The sequence below is a fragment of the Crotalus tigris genome, unplaced genomic scaffold (assembly GCF_016545835.1).
Source record: "Crotalus tigris isolate CLP2741 ecotype Arizona unplaced genomic scaffold, ASM1654583v1 scf7180000023825.297174, whole genome shotgun sequence".
Taxonomy (NCBI): domain Eukaryota; kingdom Metazoa; phylum Chordata; class Lepidosauria; order Squamata; family Viperidae; genus Crotalus; species Crotalus tigris.
In genome coordinates, this window is record NW_024100210.1 from 113,682 (window position 1) to 140,930 (window position 27,249).

The window sequence follows — 27,249 nt, forward strand, 5'->3', positions numbered from 1 at the left end:
TTGGTGGTACTCTGATATTGCCTTATCCGAAAAGTGGTACAATGGGTGAAAAGGTTGAAAAGCCCTGACTTAGAGATGCAGATTGCACAATAGACAGATTACAAGTTAACAATTGTATGTTAGAAACCCACTGTATCACTGAGCAAGAGTTGGGTAATGAGCTTCACATTATCTTTTTATTATTAAATTCATTCATTATAAACTTAATCACTGCCCATCTCAACTCTGAGCGACTTCCCTTGACCTAATGTCCATAGCAACACTAAAAATACCCATTTTTTCCCTTATCAACAATGAAATCTTTTCAACTGTACATTTTTTTCCTCATGTTAGGTAGCAAAACAGAGAGGTTTGTCTCTCTTCTGCATGACAGTATGGCCAAACAGCAGCCACTTCCACAAGTCCACCGCATGGCCCAGGGACGAAGCCAGGGCCTACTGAAAATAACGGCTGCTTCCAGGACACAGTCCCAAGGGCCAGGGATGCACGACCTTCCCTCCTTCCCCAACGTGAGGATCAGAAATCTTAGAAAGAAAGAGGAGGGTGTGAGGCGTGCAGGGACCCAGTGGGAGGGAGAAAAAGCCAGTGGAGACCCTGGGGTGGAAAAGAACTGGGCGGCACAAGGGTTGGAAAACAGAGCACAACGTGGGGGAGGGCTAGAGATGCCTACAACAGGATAACCTGGGCCTGCCCAACCCTGAGGTAGCCAGTGTTCCACTTAATGACTAACACATTCAATTAATGGCTGCATCAGAGAGATCAGGGTAGTTTAGGAAAGAAGTCTCACTTAATGGCCGTTGCAACATGCAACCATAATTGCAAGGCCCATGATAGGACCTTTTCTATGCTAGCTGAGGAGTTCTGGGGCTCAAAATCTGGAGGAAACCAAGATAGAAGAACTCCACATGTGGGAATTACATAATCAATATACAAAACTACCACCCAGAAGCCTTTTGAAGGAAATCCACAACTTCTACAAAAGGAAATATCCAGTAGCTGCTGCTGCTAACCAGAAATTGGCAGTTAGCCCTTTTCCATTTTCCTTTTCTCTCCACCTACAATTCTAATCCTGAGACATGTTTGAGTAAAAAGATTCAGACCACAATTCAAATAGTCAATTTCTCACATACAGTTTCAATGGGAGATCACAAATGAATTTCAAGCCTTTTCTAAATTCTTCAACTTTTGCCTCATATGGATTTCCTTGTGTGCAATAAGGGATGATTTACGAATGAAGTTACATGCAAAGAGTAGACATTTGAAATATTTATTCCCTGTGTGAATCCTCTGGTGTGTCACCAGGTGGAAATTCTGACTAAAACGTCTCCCACAAGCATGACATTCAAAGGGTTTCTCTCCTGTGTGAGTCCTCTAATGTTTCACAAGGCTGGAATTTTGACTGAAACTTTTCCCACAATCAGGACATTCAAAGGGTTTCTCTCCTGTGTGAGTCCTCTGGTGTACCACAAGACTGGACATGACTGAAATTTTTCCCAAGGTCAAGACATTCAAACGGTTTCTTTCCTGTGTGAGTCCTCCGGTGTGTCACCAGGTGGGAATAGCAACTGAAACTTTTTCCACAATCAGGACATTCAAAGGGTTTCTCTCCTGTATGAGTCCTCTGGTGTATTACAAGGCTGGAATTCTGACTAAAACTTTTCCCACAATCAGGACATTCAAACGGTTTCTCTCCTTTGTGAATCCTCTGGTGTGTCACCAGGTTGGAATTCTGACTAAAACCTCTCCCGCAATCAGGACATTCAAAGGGTTTCTCTCCCGTGTGAGTCCTCTGGTGTTTCACAAGGCTGGAATTCTGATTGAAACTTTTCCTACAATCAGGACATTCAAAGGGTTTCTCTCCTGTGTGAGTACTCTGGTGGTTCACAAGGCTGCAATTCTGACTGAAACTTTTCCCACAAACAGGACATTCATAGGGTTTCTCTCCTGTATGAGTCCTCTGGTGTACCACAAGGCTGGAATTCTCACTGAAACGTTTCCCACAATCAGGACATTCAAAGGGTTTCTCTCCTGTGTGAGTCCTCCGGTGGGTCACCAGGCTGGAATTGTGACTGAAACTTTTTCCACAATCAAGACATTCAAAGGGTTTTTCTCCTGTGTGAGTCCTCTGGTGGATCACCAGGCTGGAATTGCGACTGAAATTTTTCCCACAATAAATACATTCAAAGGGTTTCTCTCCTGTATGAGTCCTCTGGTGGGTCACCAGGTGGGAACTGCAACTGAAATTTTTCCTACAATCAGGACATTCATATGGTTTCTCTCCTGTGTGAGTCCTCTGGTGTTTCACAAGGCTGTAATTCTGACTGAAACTTTTTCCACAATCAGGACATTCAAAGGGTTTCTCTCCTGTGTGAGTCCTCTGGTGTCTCACAAGGCAGGAATTCTCACTGAAACTTTTCCCACAATCAGGACATTCATAGGGTTTCTCTCCTGTGTGAGTCCTCTGGTGACTCACCAGATGGGAATTTCTATTGAAACTTTTCCCACAATGAGGACATTCAAAGGGTTTCTCTTCTGTGTATGACCTATGGTTCCTCATGACATGGGAATTTCTAATGAAACTTTCGCACAATCAGTACAGTCACACATTTTCTCTCTGCTGTGAATCCTCTGATGTATCACCACGTTGCCATGCTCACTAAAGCATTTACTGCACTAGGAATGCTTTTACGGCTTTTCTCTTGTGTGGGTCCTTCCATGAACCACAAGGGAGCTGTTCTGACTAAAGCTTTTGCCATAATCAGATGATTTGTATGGCTTTTCTCCTGTGTGGCTCCTCTTGTGCATAATCAGTTGTGATTTGCAATCTGTGCTTTTCCAACAATAGGCATAAGCACAGAGCTTTTCCACAGCTGCTATTCTTGAGGAAGTCAAAAATATGGACAATCCTATGTTTAGTGGTGCTTTCATTCAATCCGTTTTCTTCCTCACAGGGCAAGGCCTGCATGGCTCTCTGCTCTACGTGATTTTTCTACTCACCGTTTCCTCCACTGACTTCCGGATATTTCCCTCTTTTACTGAATGAAAAATAATCTCCCTTCACTTTTCATGTAATGTATTTTTGAGTTCTGAATAATCTACTTATTCCAGTTTGAAATCTTTCTTGATTTTCTCTCTTTTTTTCTAAGAACTGCTGGAGGAGAAAGAGGACAATTGTGTGGCTTTCTGAAGGAAATGGAAAAAAACTCGGTTTGTTTTCCTTTTCAATGTTGCTTGTTATTCTTAGCTGTCCAAAGTGATCTTCTTCCCATCCTCTTTTCTATAAGATTTAAAGAAAAGTGTATCTTTAATTTTTATAAAATGGTGAGAGGTGTGACAAAAGAAAAAAGTATACATTACAATAAAAAAGCAAACATGTCACAATGATAGAATAACCTCTTACATTGTTTATGATTTATCTGATACATGGAATACTACCGACATCTATGTTCAAATATCCATTCAATCAAATTCAGTTGTTGATTTAAATCTTAGTAATGCAAAGATACATCTGGAAGTGTTGGGGATAGATTATATAATTCCAGATATATGCATAGAGAGAGAAATACAGGTATAGATGCACACTCCTACAAAAGTATATATGGAAAAAATCTATGTCTTTCAAGCTGGAAAATTGTCCCAAAATAGTTTTCAGTTAAAGCTTTTGAGCTAATTTTAGAGATGTGGCGGCTTTAACTGCTGAATAACAGAATAACAGAGTTGGAAGGGACCTTGAAAGAAGAAGTAGAATTATTTAATGGTGGAAATGATGATAAATAAAAAAAATGATGTTGATAATAGCAATATATGTACCAAACAATAAACAAGAAATATTTTATCAAAAACTACATAGGAAAATATTGGAAATGGAATATCAAAATATTTTTTTAAACACATTTTATTTGTTTTTTAAATTTCTTAAGAAAAAGTACTCAAGACCCACCATGGTGTTTGGGTGGTCAAACATTCAAAAGTAAAGACATATATAAACAACTCAGCACAATACATTTCGCTATCCCCTCTCTATTTCCCTCGAACAACATAATACATTTAAATATTCCACTTCTATTTTAAATTTCTATAATTGCTAGACATGTTTTATTACTTTGTCAGTTTACAATTACCATAGTTTAGCTTTAAAACAATGAATTATCAATTCTAATTCTTAATCTCTCACATCCCTCATTTTATCACCAATCTCATTTGTTTCTTCTTCCACAACACAGTAAATATCCTAATAGCAATAAAGTATTAATCAACCCTATACATGCATAATCCCACAATCAATCCATCTCTTTAAAATAACAAAATAATATTAAACCTTAATTCATTCAAGTTCATTAAACAGAATTCAAATTTTCTCCAATTACTTATCATACCTTATCACATCTTTGTTGTCATACAAAAAGGTCATCTAACTAATTTAAAACACTCCACTGATTATTGAAACCATCTAATCTAAATAGTCATCATTTTTTCAATTCTAATACATAATGATTTTCATCAAATTAAATCTATTATTCATTACATGAATACACAAATCCAGTACATTCTTAATTTGTTTAAAATATCTATCAGCCTTGATCCTTAAAACAGTCCATAAATCCAGCGTTGCCTTTTATTCCACTACACCATTTTAAATTTCTCTTTTCAATCTAATTCTGGCTTTTTTTCCTATGCCAGGTAGGTTTCCATAAAGACGCTTTCCTTTCAGCCAATAGATCTATTTTTATTGCTTGCAGTGAGCTTTGAAAGAATAAGAGTCCCATCCTCTGTGTCAAGTGTCTGTTTCTCTTCTCCTTAAAGTATCGTTGCTTTATAGCTTCAGATCTGAGTCTCTGCTTCTTCTGTTCCTCAAGGTTACAAATGAGAGATTTGTAAGGTATGATGAGTTCCTCTTTTATCTCTGTTAATTCCTCTTCTAGTATGTTTTGATTTCTCAAATAGGCAGACGTAGTCTGAGCATCCGTTTGAATGTTTGATGTGAGATTTCTGGATTTTAGTTCTGTAATAGGTTCTTTCAATATGGCACAAATTTCTACAGTGGCCTCATGTATCTTTTCCAGTATAAGATTATAGTTTAGTTGTGAATGTGATTCCTCCATTTTAATAGTAAGTAGAAAAAAATCTCTTTTTTCTTTTTTTTTGTGGGGATTGTATTTGATAAAGGTTAGTCAGTGCCCACCCCCACAGTTCCCAACAGCTGCACAGCTTATCTTTTTTCAAAAATAATTTGAAGGTCAAAACTTTCCAAACAATAACTAGAAATTACAATGTTAAATTTTCACCACTAGATGTTCTCAGTAGGTTAAGAAAAAGTCTTTTCCAGTCTTTAAAAGTATAGTATGAAAGAAGAAATAATCTTCCAACACCAGATGATAGTACAATTCTTAAAAAAAAGGAAAGAGAATTTTCTGTATCCCAAAAAGTATGAAAATAAGATATAATCTTTAAAAAAAAAACGCCTTCTTTCCCAAACACGTAAAAGCTGTCTTCTCAAGCCAGGGAAATAATTCCAACAAGACTCTTACAGATTCCAAAAACAAAGTAAAGTAGAGAAAGTAACAAGGAAAAGTCTCACCCGGATTCACCACGGGGGTTCTTACAGCTTAGATGTTCTTTGACTTGCGGTTTGAAGCAGAAGGGTGATCGGCCATTTTACTGGCCGATCTTCTCCATCGGCCCTCAGAGATCGCCTAAACAGCTGAAGGAGCCGCCGCTCCTCCGCAGCTGAGCTGAAGCCTCCTCAACGGAACTCGCACCCTCGAGGGCAACTTTCCACCCGTATAAGGGTAGACCAGTAGAGGGAAAGCTAGCCGACAAGACGAGTCTCCCCGTGTGACTAGGAACGCCGAGAACCGGAACCGGAAATGGGGCGTTGTCTTACCTGAACGCCTTTTCTCAGCAGGATGATGTAGAGTCCAATGGATGGGTTCTATGACAGCCTTCCTGCCCGGCAGACTGGGTAAAAACTTTGGCCACACCCCTCCTTTGGGCATGACCCCAGTTTTGACTTAGGCGAGAAACTTTGTTGGAATTAATACTGTAGCTCTTTATCTTATACCTGCCTAGACCTAATACCTGGGTGGGCTTGGACTCTACATCATCCTGCTGAGAAAAGGCATTCAGGTAAGACAACGCCCCTTCTCCAGCAGGATGGCTGTAGAGTCCAATGGATGGGACATACCAAAACCCTCATGTCCCCCTGGGAGGGAATGTCTAGGCCACTGAATCCTGAGCAGATACGACTTGCTGTAGTACTCTTCTACCAAAGGCAGCATCTGCTGTGGCAAAGGAGTCTAAACGGTAATGCCGAATGAAGACAGAAGGCGAAGACCACGTTGCGGCTTTGCAAATTTCTTCCACCGACGCTTGTGTCAACCATGCCGCAGATGTAGCTGCGCTCCGTGTTGAATGGGCAGTCACATGTGTGGGTACTGGAAGTTCCTGCGCGACGTAGGCTTGGGCTATACAGGCTCTGATCCACCTACCTATGGTAGAAGATGACACCTTCTTTCCCATAGTTGATGGTTGAAAGGAGACAAATAATGCTTCCGTCTTGCGGAAGGACGAAGTGCGTTTCACGTAGAAACACAGCGCTCTACGCACGTCCAGCTTGTGCCATCTATGCTCAAGCCTATGTTTGGGTTTTGGGCAGAAATCAGGAAGAGTCAGTTCCTGAGATCTGTGGAAGATGCTGTTTACCTTCGGAATGAAAGCCGGATCTGGTCTAAGAACAACCTTGTCCTTGGAGAAGGTACAAAGATCCTTCCTCACTGACAGTGCCGCTAGTTCTGAAATTCTCCTTGCTGAAGTAATTGCCACAAGAAAGGCTACCTTCAGTGACAGGTGATGAAGAGAACATGATTCAAGAGGTTCAAAGGGTGCTGATGTCAAGGCTAGAAGAACTTTAGGTAAGTTCCAAGACGGGTACCTGTGTATGACAGGAGGTTTTGTGTTGGCCGCCCCTTTTAAAAAGGCGCTAATCGCTGGATGCTGCGCTAGGGAGGTTGTCACAGGAAAGTACAGTTGAGAGGGCCGATACCTGTCTGTGAATAGTGTTGACTGATAGGCCCTTGTTAAGACCCTCCAAGAGATAATCTAGGATGTTGGGGATGGATACTGCGGCTGGATCTAGGCGAAGAGGGGCGCACCACCTGCAAAAACCTTTCCATGTAGTATCATAAATCCTGTTTGTGGAAGATCGTCGTGATGCTTGTATGATCGATATCACCCCTGCCGAGTAGGATTGTTTGGCTAAACTCTGCCGCTCAAATGCCAAACGGCTAGTTGTAGCCATTGGGGATCTGGGTGCAAAAACTTGCCCTGGCTGAGACTTACTCTGTCCGGGGGAATCCTCCATGGGGGTGATATCGAAAGGTCCACGAAGTCGGCAAACCACGGGCGCCGTGGCCAATGTGGGGCAATGAAGATTACCTCTGCGCCTTCCCGGATCAACTTGCGTATGGTTGCCGGTATTAAGGGCAGCGGTGGAAAGGCGTACAGGAGTTGCGCCGGCCACCGACACCTGAGAGCGTCTTTTCCCTCCGACCCCGGAGACGGGAATCTGGAGACGAACCTGGGGAGTTGTGTGTTCTTTGGAGTAGCAAATAGGTCCAGATGCGTCCGTCCGAACCTCTGGCAGATAATAATAATAATAATAATAATAATAATAATAATAATAATAATAGTAGTAGTAGTAAAGTTGGAAGGGACCTTGGAGGTCATCTAGTCCAACCCCCTGCTCGGGCAGGAAACCCTACACCATTTCGGACAAATGGCTGTCCAGTCTCTTCTTAAAAACTTCCAGTGTTGGAGCATTTACTGCTTCTGGAGGCAAGCTGTTCCACTGATTAATTGTTCTAACTGTCAGGAAGTTTCTCCTTAGTTCTAGGTTGCTTCTCTCCTTGAACAGAGCCGTACCCAGTCGCCATTCCGACTGGTCCACTTTGGCTCTGCTCAGGAAGTCCGCCTGGAGATTCGTCTCCCCTGAGATGTGTTCCGCTCTGATGGAACTCACGTTGGCTTCTGCCCACCGAGCCAGAGCTAATGCCTCCCTCATTAATTCCGCTGATCGCGTTCCCCCCTCGTTTACATGTGCCTTGGCTGCTACATTGTCTGTTAATACGAGAACGTGTCTTCTTGTTACCAAGTGGGAGAAATGACGTAGAGCCAGGTGAATGGCCCGAAGCTCTAGCCAATTGATGCTGTGTGAAAGATCCTTCTGGTCCCACTGGCCCTGTGCTATCCGGGTGGGCTCCCCATCCGAATAGGCTCGCGTCTGTCGTGAGCGTGACTCTGTTCGGCTCCCTGAATATACTTCCCTTGAGTATCATGGGAGATATCCACCATTTCAGTGATCTCATCACCTGTACTGGTACCGAGACCTTCCTGTTGGAGGTACTGAGATTCCTCCTCTGGTAGGGTAGGAGGAACCACTGCAACTCCCTCGAGTGGAGCCTTGCCCATGGGACAATGCCCATGCAAGATATCATCTTTCCCAGGAGTTTCGAGAGCTGTATCAAGGGCACTCTCCTGACCCTCTGAATTTGGTGAACTAGCTTGGAGATGCTGGTCTGCCGCTCCTGGGAAAGGTATACCTTGCACTGCGACGAGTCTATCACTGCGCCTAGGTGCTGCAGTCTCCTTGAGGGAGTGAAGTGGCTCTTGTCTATATTGACCGAGAATCCATGCCCTTGTAGGGTTCAGATTGTGGACTGGAGGTCTACCCTTGCCTGCTCCTGCGAGCTGGACTGAATCAAGATGTCGTCCAGATAAAACTGTACGCGTACCGGCATCAGCCTGAGATGGGCCGCTATTACAGCTAGGATCTTGGTAAATACCCTTGGGGCTGAGGATAGCCCGAAGGGTAGGGCCTTGTATTGGTAATGCCGGTCCGCGTAGGTAAATCTGAGGAATTTCCGGTAACTGGGATGAATGGGGATATGCAAGTACGCCTCCGTGAGATCTATTGAGGACAGGAGGTCGCTCTTCCTGACGCTGGCTAGGATGGATTTCAAGGACTGCATTTTGAACCTCCTGTAATTTACATAATAATTCAGGCCCTTCAGGTCCAATATTGCTCTCCACCCTCCGGATGTCTTTGGGATCACGAAGAGAATGGAATAAAATCCTCTTCCTTCCTCTCCCTTTGGTACCATCTCTATGGCCTGAATTGACAGGAGGTGAGCTATGGCCGAAGTTACCAACCTTGCCTTGTGTACCTTTCTGGAGATGGGACATCTGATGAACCTGTTTGGTGGGGGGGAACAAAAATCTAAGGTCAGGCCATGTCTGATCGTCTCCAAGACCCAGGCGTCGGTAGTGGTCTGCTCCCAGACTTCGATGAAATTCCCTAACCAACCTCCTATGGGAGTGTCCTGTCTGGCGTCACTTGGTGCGCTTAAAGGATCTACCTCCCGATCCCCTGTAGGGACGTCTGGACTGGAACTGGCCTCTGGCTCCCGTGTTTTGGCGATCCTGGGGCCGATCCTGCCTCGGGTAGAAGGATCGTGAGCCTCTGGGCCAGTCCCAGGATTGCCCTGACCGAAAGGGCTGTCTCCAGTCCCAGGGGCTTCCTGGGCGGAAGCCCTGTCTCCGAAACTCCTGATTGCCTCTCCTATCTAACTTCTTTGATGGGTGTACTAGAATTTTTCTCTTATCTCTACCCTCACTGACATGTGGGTCCAGTATGGATCCAAATAATAATGCTCCACTGTATTTGGACGTCGAAAGCCGCCACTTGGACCTCAGGTCCGTCTTCCAATTTTTGAGCCACAGCAGTCTACGCGAGGCCACTGTGGCCGCGATGGATCTTGCCACGTACTTTGTTGCGTACAGCGAAGCGTCAGCCATAAATTGAGAGGCCGCGAGGATCTTGGCCAAGGTTTGGTGTACCCTGACCTGATCTGGAGGCACCGTGTTTTGTAGTTCCCTCAGCCACATGATACAGGCCCTCGCGAAGAAAGATGATGAAGTTGCTGCTTTGGCCGCCCAGGCTGCAGCCATGTGGGAACGACGGAGGGAGTGTTCAAATTTCTTTTCCTCAGGTTTCAAGGCTTCCGCCATGTCTCCTGGAATCGCGGAGGTAGAAAATAATGAGATCAAGGGGCTATCTACCGTAAGGACCTCTAACATATCCGAGAAGGAGGGAGAGACATTGAACAGCTTTCTTTCCATGCTATTGGGTGCCGGTGGGCTTGCAAGGGAAGACCATTGTTCCTCTACCGTGGTCAGGAAGACCTCCGGACAGGGGATGTACTTGTCCTGTGGGACTTTTTTGGCAAATAGAGGATTGGCCTCCTTGCTTGTAGAAGGCTTCTCTTCCTGTACTGATGTCAGGTTGACCGTAGAGACTGCCTTTATCAGAAGTGATTTGAGGAGCACTGGATCAAAGAGGCCAGAGCTCGTCACCTGCTCAGGTGCGGTGCCCTTGTCCTCCGAAAAGGGCATATCTGACATGTCAAGGTCTAATGAATCACCCTCTCCTATCTGAGAGGAAGTCTCAGAAATGTTAGTAGGGGGCGGCCTAATTCGTCCCTTATGGGATGTGTGAAGGGCCACTTGTCCCCTAGAAGCCATGAACTGGGAAAAGGCATCCTGCATGAATGCCTGAAATTGTGCCGACCATATGTCCTCCTGTGCTCTGTCACTGGACGTGGCAGCAGTGGGAGTATGGTCAGGTGAAGATGCTGGTGAGGAGGGATTGGAGGAATCCAACTGTTCAGTTTCCCCAGGAGGAGACCAAGTTTTGAGAACTTCCTGGGCAGTGGGTTCTGCCGTGGGTGCCACCAATGGGAGAGGGGAAACCATACTTGTCCCATTTGAACTGGATCTCTGTGCCCTGGTAAATTGTCGTTCTAGAGCCAAATGTCTCCTCAAGGCCTCTCGCTCAGCTGTTTTAGATTGTCCCTTTTGAGTAAGATGCTTTGTTTTAGCCTTCTTCTTCCCCCCCACCTCCTGCTCAGAGGATCTGCGTTTTTGTTGTTGTGGAGGGGACAATTGAGGGACCTGCATGGCTGAATACGAGACATTGTCTGCCATTGTGCCAGGTACCCCAAGTAGGCAATACCTGGAGTGGGGAATTAAGGTACGCAGATCAGTTGCAGATAATTGGGACTGAAAGTCCTCTTCTGCACAGACAAACAATGGCCGGACAGACAGGATCCTTTGGACAGGAAGATCCTGCAAGGCAGTGACTAAAGGTCACAATAGGAACAGTTAGGTAGAAATTATTCCTCCTTGCCTCCTCACTTAGGTCCAGAAACTAATAGAATCACAAATATTTTTCCCCAATCTGTGGCTGTGACAACAGACTACGATCAGAAATGATGGCAGTTCGTCTTTTTTTCCCCCCTCTTCCCTCGTCTTGCTACAATGGATTGTAGGTAACCTCCGTCAGGCCATTGCACGAAAAATTTTTTCTTTATAAGCAAGGGAAGCAACTTCGGATGGTAGACCCACCCACAAAGGAACGGCGGTTTAATCCACTCGCTTAAAATGGCGAATGGGAGGAAGCCACGCCTCCCAATAGTAACCGAAGGAAAGCCACGAGGCTCAAAAAAATGGCGGATCCTAACTGCCGCTCTGTAGTCCTTACTATCCTCCCAGCAAAAAGGAAAGCGCCGGTTAAGCTGCCCTTTCGGGCTTTAAGGGGCTGCGCCTCTCCGCTGAAGGGGCGAACGGCGCCGCGGCTCTGTCGGCCGGTCAGGCTGTAATTCCTGCGCCGCTCAGCTGTTTAACGCCGAGCGGCGCCGCGGCTCTGTTGTCCGATCGGGCTGTAATTTCCGCACCGCTCAGCTGTTTAGCGCCGAGTGGCGCCGCGGCTCTGTTGGCGGGTCGGACTATGAATCCCCACCGATCAGCTGTTTGGCATGCCGGGAATCGACGAGCGATCCGGTGGCCGACCCGAGCCCCCCTGGCTAGGCGCCCTGAGGATACTCTCACCACTCCGACGATCCTCCGGTGAATGGGGATCCGGTAATGGCTCCGAGCCCCGAGTCAGCTGCCAGCGATCCTCTGCTGCCAATTTAGAATCTGGAAGAGGGAGATTTTGTCTTTCTTTAGGTGAAATTTTTTCTTTTTCTAAGAGCTGATTCTCGCACTGCTACCGGGCTTTGAGACTGAGTCAAAACTGGGGTCACGCCCAAAGGAGGGGTGTGGCCAAAGTTTTTACCCAGTCTGCCGGGCAGGAAGGCTGTCATAGAACCCATCCATTGGACTCTACAGCCATCCTGCTGGAGAACGGAATATCAACATATTTGTTTAGTAGGAGGCTTTAACGCAATCGTGAATGAAAAATTATATTACAAATGTAGTAAAATAGGGGGGGAAAGGAAGAAAGAGATTACCTAAGCTGTTTGTTAAAATGGCAGAAGAAATCTGTGTACAGAATGTCTGGAGAGAAATGAACCCCCAAAAGACTCAGTATACATTTTATTGTGTAGAAAGCAAAGGGAAGAGTGCCACACTATATATTTCTCAGGAAAATCATGTTAATGGAGGCATAACCTAACAATGGCCCCAAGTACGGGAACGCCTTAAATGGGTCAGGGTTGCTAAGAATCTCCCGGTCCGCTAAGACCCTCTCTTAACGACGATTGTTCCAACGCCGGCGCCATGGCCTTTGACTACGGGGAGAACTTGACGAAAGAGAATTTATCCATCAGCAAAGCGCTCTAATCAAGGATCCGTGAGGGTGACAGACAGGTCTTAAATCAACAAAGGAGTCTGGAAAACGCCTGCAGGCAAGTATTGTAAAAAGGGGAAACCTGATCCCTTTTGGATCGGAAGAGGGGACCGATCACCCCCTAGAAGGCAAAGGCGTTGTCCTTAAGCCTTCAATAGGCAGGATTGTGTGAGAGGTTAAACCATCGCAGTTCCTGCTGAGTGACCGTTGGAATGTCCGGGGCTCCAGGTTGATGGTATTGTATTAGAGAGATGGGTGGAAAACAGTCAAAGGAGGGCGTTGACCAGACGCCACTCCAGTGCATGTTAAAGAATTTCAAAAAGGATTTTTCTAGGGATTATGGAGACCCAAAACCAAATCCAGCCATGTTAAAAAGATTCTGTGAATCTGAATGGACCACCTTTGGCGTAGGGTGGCCTATGATGGGATCGGCAAATCCCAAACTCGTTGCATGAGTTCATCAAATTGTGACTGGAAATGTTTATTGGGACCAATATCCCTATATTAACCAATGGCAGATCAACATTGCAGAAAGACCTCGATGGGTAGCAAAGTGTCAGATAGAATGTGCTAAGATATATTTGGCAAGCCAAAAAGCCAAGCCTCAAACAAAAGCTAAGATTTTCAGGCAGGAAGATAGAGAGGAAATGCTCAGACCCCCTCCCTATGTTCCTAGAAGAGATGAAGGGAGAATAAACCAGCAAACACCACCCCTTCTGCCTGAAAGAGATGAAGCCCAATTTCAGCCAGAAGCCGGTGAGGAAAGAAAAATAGAAACAGCTGGATCCATTCACTTGGATAACGATGAAAACAAAACAACCGTTTCTAGACAAACTAGAAGTAAAACAGAAGTAAAAACAGAAGAAAATATAGCCCCTCTAAGAGAGGTGTTGGTTCCTGGACCAGATAACACTAATATTTCAATGCTTCAATATGTTCCCTTTACAACCACTGACCTCCTTAATTGGAGACTGCAATTTGGGTCATTTTCAGAAAAACCTCAAGAAATAATTGATTCATTCTCAAACTGAGACCAGACTGGAATTCCAATAATGTTCAACATCAGACTTTGCTAAAAGCTTATTAGATGTGTTTAGAGGCTTTGAGGGAAGCTGCAATTCGTCCAGTTAATTATTCTGCCATAACCAATGTTTGGCAGGAGAGAAATGAATCTCCAACTGCTTTCCTCAGCCGATTAATAGAAGCTTACAAAGTGAATACAGCTCTTGATATGGAGATGGCTCAAAACCGCCCGTTCCTAATTGAAAGATTTATTACCCAGAGTGCCCCAGATATAAGAAGGAAGTTACAACGGACAGAAGGGGCCTTAGGGAAAAATATAGCAGAGATTATGGAAATAACAAGAAAGGTGTTCCGTGACAAGGAGGAGGAACACAAATCAGATCAGAAGGAGAAAAAGAAAGTTGAAATGTTAGCTGTGGCATTGAGAGGAACATACCTAGGACCCAATCAGTGTGCCATCTGTAAGCAAGAAGGACACTGGAAAAGGGAATGCCCCCAGAGGAATGGCCAACCCAGAGGACAATCTCGCCAGTATGGAAGAGGAAGAGGATTTAGAGGGACTTTCCAGAGAGGCTACCAGAAAAGCTTCAAAGGAAGAGGGCATCCAGCTTATCCCAATCAGACAGAGGAAAGAGAAGAAAACATGATTGGCTTAGCTGACATGGAATGGGAAGACTGACGAGGACAGGGTTCTATAGCCCCACCCCCAGAGCCCATTGTTAAAATACGGGTGGGAGGACAGGTTATCCCAATGCTAGTTGACATGGGAGCCACCAGAACTGTCCTAAATAAATCCATTGGCAAGAAATCAAAGCAGACTATTCAAATTCAGGGAGTATCTGGAGAAACTCAAATCAGACCACTCCTGGAACCCCTAACATGCCAAGTGGGACAAGGAGTCATTAAACATCAGTTTATTTACGCTCCAGAATGCCCCGTCCCATTATTAGGCAGAGATTTACTGACCAAATTGCAGGCTATGATATCTTTTGACCATGGAAAACAATTAACGCAAGTGTGCCACCCAGTGGAAGAAATATGGCGTTTAATGATCGTAACAGAAACTGGAAAGGAAATGGGAAATTCTAATTGGCAACAATTTAATGTCCCACTCCTGTGGGCAGAGGATAATCCCCCTGGATTTGCAAAATATGCCACACCCGTTATGGTAAAGCTAAAGCCACAAGCATATCCTGTTAGGGTACCTCAACGATATTGTACTCCAGAGGCTGCAATTGCCATTCAAGAATTAACCCAAAAATACTTGGTAGCAAAAATCATTAGAAAAATTCACCCTGGAATACTGCAATTCTACCTGTTTGTAAGCCTGACAAACAGTGGAGACCAGCACAGGATTTACGCCCCGTGAATAATTTGGCCCTAAGCCTACACGCAACTGTTCCTAATCCATATATTCTTCTGAGCACAATACCTGCATCTGCTAAATGGTTTTCAGTTGCAGACTTAAAAGATGCATTTTTCACAATACCTTTAGCTGAGAGTTGCCACCAATCTTTGCATTTGAATGGGATAATCCAAAAACACAGGTTAAAACTCAATACACCTGGACCAGGCTACCACAAGGCTTTAAGAATTCGCCAATTTGCTTTAGTCAAGCCCTAGCCCAAGATCTTGCTTATTTGAAGTTAGTTAGACAATAGGATTGTTGCCTTCAATATGTCGATGATGTCTTAGTAACTGGCCAAAGCAGGGAGGATTGCTTTGAAAACACATCCAGACTGCTCCAATTGTTACAAGACTGTGGTTATAGAGCATCCAAAAAGAAAGCACAATTAGTTCAAGAGACTGTAATGTATTTAGGCTATGAACTTTCACAAGGACAAAGAACTTTGTGCCCCCAGAGAAAGCAAGCTGTGTTACAGATTCCCATCCCCCAAACAAAACAGGAAGTTAGAGCCTTTTTGGGAATTACAGGCTTCTGTAGAATTTGGATTCCTAACTTCGCTCTCACAGCTAAACCATTGTACCAAGTTTTAATGGGACCAGAAAAAGAACCTCTTTTATGGCAACAGGAACAAACCCAGGCTATGAAAGATCTACAACAGGCTCTCACCACAGCTCCCACCCTAGGACTACCTGATATGTCCAAGCCATTTTCACTTTATGTGGATGTAAGACAAAATGTAGCTTTAGGGGTCCTCACCGAAAAACAGGAAAGTTGGAATCGCCCTGTCGCTTATCTATCAAAGCTCCTCGACATTTCTTCGAAGGGCTGGCCACAATGTTTAAAAATTCTGGCAGCAGTTATGCTATTACTGCAGGAGGCAAGCAAGTTAACCTTTTCAGCTCCAGTGACTGTTTATACTAGTTATGCCTTGCAGACAATCATTGACAATAAAGGACATTTATGGATCAGTAATCAATGAATGCATAAGATACAGGCTCTTTTATTAGAAAATCCACAAGTTACACTGCAACAATGCTCAACTCTAAACCCAGCAACTCTAATGCCAATCCCTGATTCAAATATGCCCGTTCATGACTACATGCAAACAATAGAACTACAATATACTTGCAGACCTGACCTTACAGACCAACCCTTGCATAATCCAGACTTTCAGGGGTCACAAATGAATTTCAAGCCTTTTCTAAATTCTTTAACTTTTGCCTCATATGGATTTCCTCGTGTGCAATAATGGATGATTTATGAGTGAATTCTCATAAAAGAGTAGACATTTGAAAGATTTATTCCCTGTGTGAATCCTCTGGTGTGTTACCAGGTGGGGATTCTGACTAAAACGTCTCCCACAAGCACGACATTCAAAGGGTTTCTCTCCTGTTTGAATCCTCTAATGTTTCACAAGGTTGGAATTTTGACTGAAACTTTTCCCACAATCAAGACATTCAAAGGGTTTCTCTCCTGTGTGAGTCCTCTGGTGTATCACCAGGTTGGAATTGCGACTGAAACTTCTTCCACAATCAGGACATTCAAAGGGTTTCTCTCCTGTGTGAGTCCTCTGGTGTTTCACAAAGCTGGACTTGTCAATGAAACTTTTCTTACAATCAGGACATTCGAAGGGTTTCTCTCCTGTGTGAGTCCTCTGGTGGGTCACCAGTCTGGAATTGTAACTGAAACTTTTTCCACAATCAAGACATTCAAAGGGTTTCTCTGCTGTGTGAGTCCTCTGGTGTCTCACCAGGCTGGAATTGCGACTGAAACTTCTTCCACAATCAGGACATTCAAAGGGTTTCTCTCCTGTGTGAGTCCTCTGGTGTATCACCAGGTTGGAATTGCGACTGAAACTTCTTCCACAATCAGGACATTCAAAGGGTTTCTCTCCTGTGTGAGTCCTCTGGTGTTTCACAAAGCTGGACTTGTCAATGAAACTTTTCTTACAATCAGGACATTCGAAGGGTTTCTCTCCTGTGTGAGTCCTCTGGTGGGTCACCAGTCTGGAATTGTAACTGAAACTTTTTCCACAATCAAGACATTCAAAGGGTTTCTCTCCTGTGTGAGTCCTCTGGTGTCTCACCAGGCTGGAATTGCGACTGAAACTTCTTCCACAATCATGACATTCAAAGGGTTTCTCTCCTGTGTGAGTCCTCTGGTGTTTCACAAGGCTGGACTTGTCAATGAAACTTTTCTCACAATCAGGACATTCGAAGGGTTTCTCTCCTGTGTGAGTCCTCTGGTGTATCACCAGAGAGAAATAATGACTGAAACATTTCCCACATTCAGGACATTCAAAGGGTTTTTCTCCTCTGTGAATCCTCTGGTGTGTCACAAGGCTGGACTTGTGACTGAAACTTTTCTCACAATCAGGACATTCAAAGGGTTTCTCTCCTGAGTGAGTCCTCTGGTGTTTCACAAGGATGGACTTGTCACTGAAACTTTTCCCACAATGAGGACATTCAAAGGGTTTCTCTCCTGTGTGAATCCTCTGGTGTGTCACCAGGTTGGAATTCTGTCTAAAACATCTCCCACAATGAGGACATTCAAAGGGTTTCTCTCCTGTGTGAGTCCTCTGGTGGTTCACAAGGCTGGAATTCTGACTGAAACTTTTCCCACAAATAGGACATTCAAAGGGTTTCTCGCCTGTGTGAGTCCTCTGGTGTGTCACCAGGTTGGAATTCTGTCTAAAACCTCTCCCACAATCAGGACATGCAAAGTGTTTCTCTCCTGTGTGAGTACTCTGATGGTTCACAAGGCTGGAATTCTGACTGAAACTTTTCCCACAAATAGGACATTCAAAGGGTTTCTCTCCTGTGTGAGTACTCTGGTGTTTCACCAGAGAAGAATTATGACTGAAACTTTTTCCACAATCAGGACATTCAAAGGGTTTCTCTCCTGTGTGAGTCCTCTGGTGGGTCACCAGGTGGGAATTGCAACTGAAACTTTTCCCACAAATAGGACATTCAAAGGGTTTCTCTCCTGTGTGAGTACTCTGGTGTTTCACCAGAGAAGAATTATGACTGAAACTTTTTCCACAATCAAGACATTCAAAGGGTTTCTCTCCTGTGTGAATCCTCTGGTGTTTCACCAGGTTGGAATTCTGTCTAAAACGTCTCCCACAATCAGGACATTCAAAGGGCTTCTCTCCTGTGTGAGTCCTCTGGTGTGTCACCAGGTTGGAATTCTGTCTAAAACCTCTCCCACAATCAAGACATTCAAAGGGTTTCTCTCCTGTGTGAGTCCTCTGGTGTGTCACCAGGTTGGAATTCTGTCTAAAACCTCTCCCACAATCAGGACATGCAAAGTGTTTCTCTCCTGTGTGAGTACTCTGGTGGTTCACAAGGCTGGAATTCTGACTGAAACTTTTCCCACAAACAGGACATTCAAAGGGTTTCTCTCCTGTGTGAGTACTCTGGTGTTTCACCAGAGAAGAATTCTCACTGAAACTTTTTCCACAATCAGGACATTCAAAGGGTTTCTCTCCTGTGTGAGTCCTCTGGTGGGTCACCAGGTGGGAATTGCTACTGAAACTTTTTCCACAATCAAGACATTTGAAGGGTTTCTCTCCTGTGTGAGTCCTCTGGTGTATCCCCAGGCTGGAATTGCAACTGAAACTTCTTCCACAATGAGGACATTCAAAAGATTTCTTTCCTGTGTGATTCCTCTGGTTCCTCATGACATGGGAATTTCTAATGAAACTTTCGCACAATCAGTACAGTCATACGTTTTCTCTCTGCTGTGAATCCTCTGATGTATCACCACGTTGCCATGCTCACTAAAGCATTTACTAAGAGTGCTTTTATAGCTTTTCTCTTGTGTGGCTCCTTCCATGAACCACAAGGGAGCTGTTCTGACTAAAACTTTTGCCATAATCAGATGATTTGTATGGCTTTTCTCCTGTGTGGCTCCTCTTGTGCATAATCAGTTGTGATTTGCAATCTGTGATTTTCCAACAATAGACATAATCACGGAGCTTTCCCACAACTTCTATTCTTGAGGAAGTCAAAAATATGGACAATCCTATGTTTAGTGGTGCTTTCATTCAATCAGTTTTCTTCCTCACAGGGCAAGGCCTGCATGGCTCTCTGCTCTACGTGATTTTTCTACTCACCGTTTCCTCCACTGACTTCCGGATATTTCCCTCTTTTACTGAATGAAAAATAATCTCCCTTCACTTTTCATGTAATTATCCTTGAGTTCTGAATAATCTACTTATTCCAGTTTGAAATCTTTCTTGATTTTCTCTCTTTTTTTCTAAGAACTGCTGGAGGAGGAGGAGGACAATTGTGTGGCTTTCTGAAGGAAATGGAAAAAAACCCGGTTTGTTTTCCTTTTCAATGTTGCTTGTTATTCTTAGCTGTCCAGAGCGCTCTTCTTCCCATCCTCTTTTCTATAAGATTTAAAGAAAAGTGTAACTTTAATTTTTATAAAATGGGGAGAGGTGTGAAAAAAGAAAAAATGTATACATTACAATGAAAAAGCAAACATGCCACAATGATAGAATAACCTCTTACATTGTTTATGATTCATCTGATACATGGAATACTACCGACATCTATGTTCAAATATCCATTCAATCAAATTCAGTTGTTGATTTGGGTAAAATTTCTTGTTGACTTTGGTCAATCACAAATCCTTAGGAATGCAAGGATACATCTGGAAGTGTTGGGGATAGGTTATACATCTGGAAGTGTTGGGGATAGATTATATAATTCCAGATATATGCATACAGAGAGAAATACAGATACAGATGCACACTCCTACAAAAGTATATATGGAGAAAATCTATGTCTTTCAAGCTGAAAATTGTCCCAAAATAGTTTACAGTCAAAGCTTTTGAGCTAATTTTAGAGATATGGCGGCTTTAACTGCTGAATAACAGAATAACAGAGTTGGAAGGGGCCTTGAAGGAAGAAGGAAGAATTATTTAATGGTGGAAATGATGATAAATAAAAAAAACGATGTTGATAATAGCAATATATGCACCAAACAATAAACAAGAAATATTTTATCAAAAACTACATAGGAAAATATTGGAAATGGAATATCAAAATATTTGTTTAGTAGGAGGCTTTAATGCAATTGTGAATGAAAAATTATATTACAAATGTAGTAAAATAGGGGGGGGAGGAAGAAAGAGATTACCTAAGGTGTTTGTTAAAATGGCAGAAGAAATCTGCGTACAGAATGTCTGGAGAGAAATGAACCCCCAAAAGACTCAGTATACATTTTATTATGTAGAAAGCAAAGGGAAGATTACCACACTATATATTTCCCAGGAAAATCATGTTAATGGAGGCAAAACCTAACAATGGCCCCAAGTACAGGCACTCCTTAAATGGGTCAGGGTTGCTAAGAATCTCCCAGTCCGCTAGAAGCATGATAAACCCAAAACTACAAATTAGTATGTGGAATCTGAGAAGCCTATATGAAGCTGGGAAAACACACAACACTATCCAAGAAATATCCAAATACAATATCTCTATATTGGCTTAGGGACCAGAAATGGTAGAGGTGACAGATTTGTAGACTTCTGCAAGGAACATAGGCAATGTGTGATGAAATTTTTTTTCAAGTTGCCAAAAAGACACCTCTACGCTTGGAGATCACCAGCAGATACACAAAATAATGTAGTAAGGAACCAAATTGACTATTTTACAATAAACAAAAGATTTAGAAACTCAGTAAAATCAGTAAAGACATATCCAGGTGCAGATGTACCATCCGATCATAATCTACTACTTGCTGAAGTCCAGGTGAAACTAAAAAGGATGAAAAACCTGAACCCTGCTAAACAAAGAATCAGCAGAGACTTCATCATTAAACATGGAGGTAAGATTAAGGAAGAACTAGAAAATCTTTTAAGGGAAACCAACAACCTGAACAATGATGATGTAGAAGCGAACTGGAATAAATTTAAAAATGCAATAGTAGAGGTAACACATTCAAACAGAGAGAGGGGTAGCACAGGAAACAACAGTGGATGACAGAGGAAATTCTTCATCTCATGAATGAAAAAAGATCTTATAAAAATAAAAACAAAGAAAAATACAATGAATTGCAGAAAACAATTAGAAGAAAAATTCAACTGGCAAAAAAGAGTGGTTTGCAAAGAGATGCAAGGAAATAGAACAGACAGAACGTATGCATGATAATTTCAATTTACACAAAAAAGTGAAAGAAGCAGCAGGCCTCTACAAAAAGAAAACCAACAACTTAGTTGACAAAGGGGAAAATTATCTTAGATGAGGATGAAAAACTAAAAAGATGGAAGGAATATATTGAAGAACTTTTTGAGGACAGTAGGGATGATATAGATATGGGAAGTATAACAACTGACCAAATATCACTATGGAAAAGGTTGAACATGCAATAAAATTAGAAAAAAAACAAGAAAAGCCAAAGGACCTGATGATATCCCAGCAGAAATTTTAAAATTGCTGGAAGACAATGGGAAGAATTTTTTACTGCAGATCTTCAATCAGATATATGAAACAGGAAAGATACCAAATGATTGGCTAAAATCAACCTTTGTGACAATCCCCCCAAAAATAAATGCAAAGAACACAGAACAATAAGTTTAATGAGTCATGTCCGGAAAATATTCCTGAGAATAATTCACACAAGAATATAGAACAAAATTGAAGAGCGTCTAGGTAACACACAATTTGGTTTCAGAAACAATCTTGGTACACGAGATGCGCTGTTCAGCATTCAGGTTCTTGTACAGCGCTGTAGAGATGTCAATCACAGTGTTTACATATGCTTCATTGATTTTGAAAAAGCTTTTGATAAAATAAGACACAGCAAACTATTAGAAATCCTGAAACAAAGAGGACTAGATGACAAAGACATCCAAATAATAAAGAATCTGTACTGGCATCAGGTAGCAAATGTGAGACTAGCCCAAAAATACTCAGATGATGCAGAAATAAGAAGAGAGGTCAGACAGGGATGTATTCTGTCTCCACTGTTGTTCAATATCTACTCTGAGTCAATCTTCAACGAGGCACTGGAGAACATCGATGCTGGCATCAAAGTAAATGGCGTTTAGATCAACAACTTAAGATATGCTGACAATACAGTTCTGCTTGCCAGTAAACATGAAGACCTTCAGCTCCTCATCAACAGAGTCAGAGAAATATCTGAAAAATACGGCTTGAAGCTTAACACCTCAAAAACCAAGATCATGGTCATTAGCAAACAACCCGTTAATTTACCACCAATAAATTCAGAAGGAATACCATTAAAAAAAGTTGAAAGGATCACACATCTCGGTTCTAATTTACATGAAAGCTGGGACATGATCACTGAAGTAAAGATTGGATACAGAAAGCTCGAACAGCATTCTTCAAAATGAAAAAGGTCTTCTGCAGTCACAATATAAGCCTAAGACTGAAAATCAGGCTTGTCAGATGCTATATCTTTTCTATCCTGCTCTATGTAGTAGAGAGTTGGTCTCTAACAAAAGGCTACCTAAAGAGACTAGAAGCATTTGAAAAGTGGATTTACAGGCGGCTGTTACGTATAAGCTGGGTTGACAAAATCAGAAATGAAGTGATAAGCCGCCTGGGAAAGCCAAGGGAAAACATCAAAACAATTAAAAAACAAAAATTAGAATATTTCGGACCTGTGATATGACACCCAGAAAAATACGGCATGCTCCATTTAATCCTCCAGGGAAAGATTGAAGGCAAATGAGGTCCAGGCAGAAGAAGAACATCGTGGCTTCAAAATGTAAGAGACTGGTTTGGACAAAACTCAGCAGCACTTGTTTGTGCGGCTGCTGATAAAAACAGGATCACCAACATGATCGCCAACGTCCGATAAAGGATATGGCACAAGAAGAAGAATACATTTTATTCAAATAGACACAAATCATGGCCTAGAATTGATATGATATGGTTGTCCCCTAAATTAAGAACTAATATACATGAGGTTGAGATAGAACCCAATATTTGGGCTGACCATAATCCGAGAAAGCTGAGTTGGACAGAAATAAAGAAGAAATCAAGATGGACATGGATTCAACTCTTATTAAAAGAGAAAGAATTTCAGAAATAGCAGTAAAGGAAATGGAATTCTTTTTCAAAGAAAATAAAAAAGAAGACACTTCACTCCTATACATATGGGATACAGCCAAAGCATACTTCAGAGGATTAGCTGCAACTTATATGGCTGAAAAGAATAACGAGAAAAAGCCACAGTGTACAACACTAAAAGTTTAAAAAATTGGAGCTAGAACAGTGGTTCTCAACCTGTGGGTCGGGACCCCATTTGGGGTCGAACGACCATTTCACGGGGGTCGCCAAACAACGCAGTCTGCCATTTTTTCCCACTTTTCCTTAGCTGTGCTACTCCCTTTTATTCTATTGGCTTTTGAAAGCCAATAGAATAGACTCTCTTGAATAGAGTCTAATTCTATTGGCTTTCAAAAGCCAATAGGAATTGTCCAGGCTGTCTCTGCCCTGCTGAGCCTGCCAAAAGTCCCATTCTGCAAACAGTGCTGCACCAGTTGAATAGTCCTCGACTTACGACCGGTTGGGGGTCGCGGCATTAAAAAGGTTGAGAACCACTGAGCTAGAACTTCGAAAAGATCCAAAAAAAAAACTCTTAAAAGACAAATGGAGATAATTAAACATAAACTAAACCTAATAGAGTCAGAAGAATTGGCTCAACAAATCAGAAGGGCAAAATATTTTTTTTTTTAGAAAATGCAAATAAACTGGGAAGAGGGCTGGCTTATAAACTGAAAAAAAGGAATAGAGAAAAAGTTGATAAACCAATTGCAAGATGAGAAGGGAGATGTGTAACTCCAAAATGAGGCAATAAAAATAGTTAAAGAATATTATGAAAAACTATATAATATAGGAAAAAAATCTGGACAAAAAACAACACAATATATGGAAAAAGCCAATCTACCAAAAATTCCAGAAAACTTTAAAAACATGCTAAATGAAAAAATAACAATGATGGAACTGATGGAAGCTATAAAAAGACAAAAAATAATAATAAAACTACTGGACTACTGAAGAGTTCTATAAATGCTTTCAAGATACATTAATTCAGACAATATATCATAAAGAAAAAGCAAAAGTAATTGTAAATGGGGACTACAGAGGGAATTTTAACATAAAAAAAGGCACAGGACAAGGATATCCGTTAACCCAGAAATTAAAGGAATGGAAATAAAAAGATGAAAGCTATAAATTACAAGCATTTGCACATCACTTAGTATTTATCACAGAAGAAGCATTGGAGACAACCGCTAAACTAGGAGGGTCAAACTGCCAGCCCGCGGGCCGGATGCGTCACCCGGAAGCCGTGCCCGCCCCATTACCAGCAATGGCAAAACAATCCCGATACGTCACGTGATGTCGCGAGTTTGACATGTCTGCCCTAAACTATTGAAAAGGATTGAGTTATTTGGAGAAGTAGCAGCACTGAAGATAAATAGAGAAAAAACAAAAGTTATAGTTAAAAACCTTACATCTAAGCAAAAAGAACAATTGTCAGAAAAAATGGATTTTCAAATAGTTAGGAAAGTTAAATATTTGGGAATATACCTAATAGCAAGATGTGCAATGATAAAAGATAACTACATAACATTACTTCATCAAATAAAATTAGATCTAGAAAAATGGAAAAACTATCAGTGTTAGGAAGAATAGCTACAGTGAAAATGAAGAGTTTACCAAAACTGCTCTTCTTGTTCAAACAGCATCTATAAAAATAGAGAAGAATTTCTTGGATGATTTAAATATTTTGATTTTGTAATTTATTTGGAAAGGAAGGAAAGCCAGAATTAAACTGAAAATACTACAAGAATCCAAAGAAAATGGATATGTATTACAAGATTGGGTCTTATATTAGCAAGCATGAGACTTAATATGGCTAAAAGAATGGATCTAGACTGTTATATCTAGAAGGACATGATCCGCAACTAGGATGGCATGCATTTCTATGATATGAGAAGAATAAGATTCATAGATACTTTCAAAATCATTACATAAAAAATACACTACTTCTTGTGTGAGAAAAGATAAAAGTTAAAATCTACTTAAGAATCCCAGAACTGCTTTCAACGATGGAAGCCTTTGTTCCCCCAAAACAAGTGAAATATGAAAAAAATGGACATATAAAGATATTTGGGATACTAAAGGAAAATTAAAATCTAAACAAGAGCTTGTAGACCAGGGCACTGAATTATCATGATGGCCTCAGTTGCAAATGCAATCAAGCTATGATAAAGATGCGAAAATATAGTTTTTATAAAAAAACAGACAATATTTGATCAGATATTGTTAACCTCTGATAATAAAACTAAGAAACTATATAACTTTCTATTAAATTCAAAAATGGAGGATGAACAAGTGAAAGAAACAATGATACAGAAGGCAGAAAACTGTGGACATAATATAAAATTAGAGAAATGGCAAAATCTTTGGGAAAGAAATTATAAAGTGACCGTGGCAATTTCTTATAAAGAAAACTGATAAAATGTTCTATAGATGGCATTTGCCACCTGCTAGATTAGCAAAAATGTTTAAAATATGTCTAATAAATGTTGGAAATGTAATCAAACCCCCGGCCTGTATTACCATATATGGTGGCCTTGTGTTAAAGAAAAAAAAATGGGTCAAAAGACACATTTGGTTACAAAAGATGTTAGGGAAACATGTAGATTTTAAACCTAAACTCTTTTTATTAGGTATAATATCAGAAAAATTTAATAAGCCAAGTGTATATTTAACATTGCATGTATTAACAGCAGCAGGGATTGTATTTGCTCAGCTCTGGAAGAATGAAGAAACACCACTAGACAAAGAAATAATCAAGAAGATATTGGACTGTGCTGAAATGGACAGACTTACGTTGAGGATCAAAGAGAAAGAAGATACAGAATATTTTCAAACATGGAATTTATTTCATCAATGGTTAGAGAAAAGGGGTAGACACTAAGAATGTAACTAGTATTGTTAAGCAAACAAATTGGCCCAGAAAACACGATTTTTATTAATCACTAATCAAATATAATAATAGAAAATTAGAGCTGGAAGAGATCTTGGAGGCCTTCTAGTCCAATCCCCTGCTCAGGCAGGAGACCCTATTACTATTCCTGACAAATGGCTGTCCGGTCTCCTCTTAAAAGCCTCCAGTGACGCAGCACTCACAACGTCTGGAGGGAAGCCATTCCCAAAGAATCAACCTTCACTTGAAGGAGACTTTTGAAATTTTCCCACCAGCAGAAAATCGCAGCCCCCAGTTTAACAGCCTGCAGCACCAGAGGACTTAAAAGTTGGGGAGGGAAGGGATTGGCAGCAGGAGCACCTGAGATGCTTCAGCCTAGTTGCTTCTCTGCTTGGACGCCCTGGAGGAAACCAAACAGCCCCACTTGCTCCCCGCTTCTCCTCCGACCTGCCCTCTACTCACCTTCCAGCTGCTGCTTCAATCCGGGAAGAGCACAAAATCATCCCCACACCACATCTTCCTCCGATTAGTGATCAGAAAGAGGAAGTTCCTCGGCGCTCCCCTCTCCTCACCTCCTTTCTAGCAATATAGTCCTCGATGGTTTTAACTCCTTTAAACTCAAACACAGATGCCGCCTTCTGTATTGTCAGCTTGCTAAGCACAGATGTTGCCTGTTTGACCGTGGATTGGAGGCGAAAAACACGCTTGTCTCTTCTCTGCCTAAGGCGTTTGCACGGTTCTCCCCCCATTAAAAGCTATCAAGTAGTTTCTGACTTCTAGCAACTAACCTTTGCAACAGAGCCTAGTGAAATGTGATGCTAGTTAGATTAGTTAGGTATGTGCTGAGCTCCAAATGTTCCTGACGGTTTTACATAATTATACAATTGTGACTCTCAGGGGTGATTAAAAGCTCTCTATACCCGAAATCTTTATGACTTATTTAATGTGGCTCCCAAGGTTTTAGGACATAGCAGCAACATCAGGCCAGATGCTCCAGGGGAGCCAACTTCCCTCCTGCTGGCCAGGGCTGCATCCAAGAGCACCCAGCATACCAGCTTTATTCTTGAAAGAGGACAACCTATATCTGCTAAATGCCATGTAGTTCTGTAAATTTGCTTGCACAGAAGTCTCCATTAGGTCACAGAGAGAAAAATAT

General features: G+C 42.1%; 1 protein-coding gene and 1 pseudogene across 10 annotated transcripts in view; both read right to left on the reverse strand.

Annotated features, from left to right (window-relative positions):
- On the reverse strand, nt 1-26,687 carry LOC120298246 (annotated as a pseudogene).
- Nucleotides 1-27,249, reverse strand: part of LOC120298244 (zinc finger and SCAN domain-containing protein 2-like) — a 105,691-nt gene that overhangs the window by 26,551 nt on the left and 51,891 nt on the right. The window contains exons 1-2 of one of the 10 annotated variants that reach the window (XM_039321759.1): nt 26,556-26,620; nt 11,944-12,033 (exon numbers count right to left, since the gene is read on the reverse strand). The exons of 8 other annotated variants lie outside the window; for them this stretch is intronic. The gene's annotated coding sequence lies outside the window, so the exon portion shown is untranslated. Of the gene's footprint in view, nt 1-11,943; nt 12,034-26,555; nt 26,688-27,249 lie in introns of those variants that run through there. One more of the 10 variants, XM_039321758.1, reaches the window with a different exon arrangement.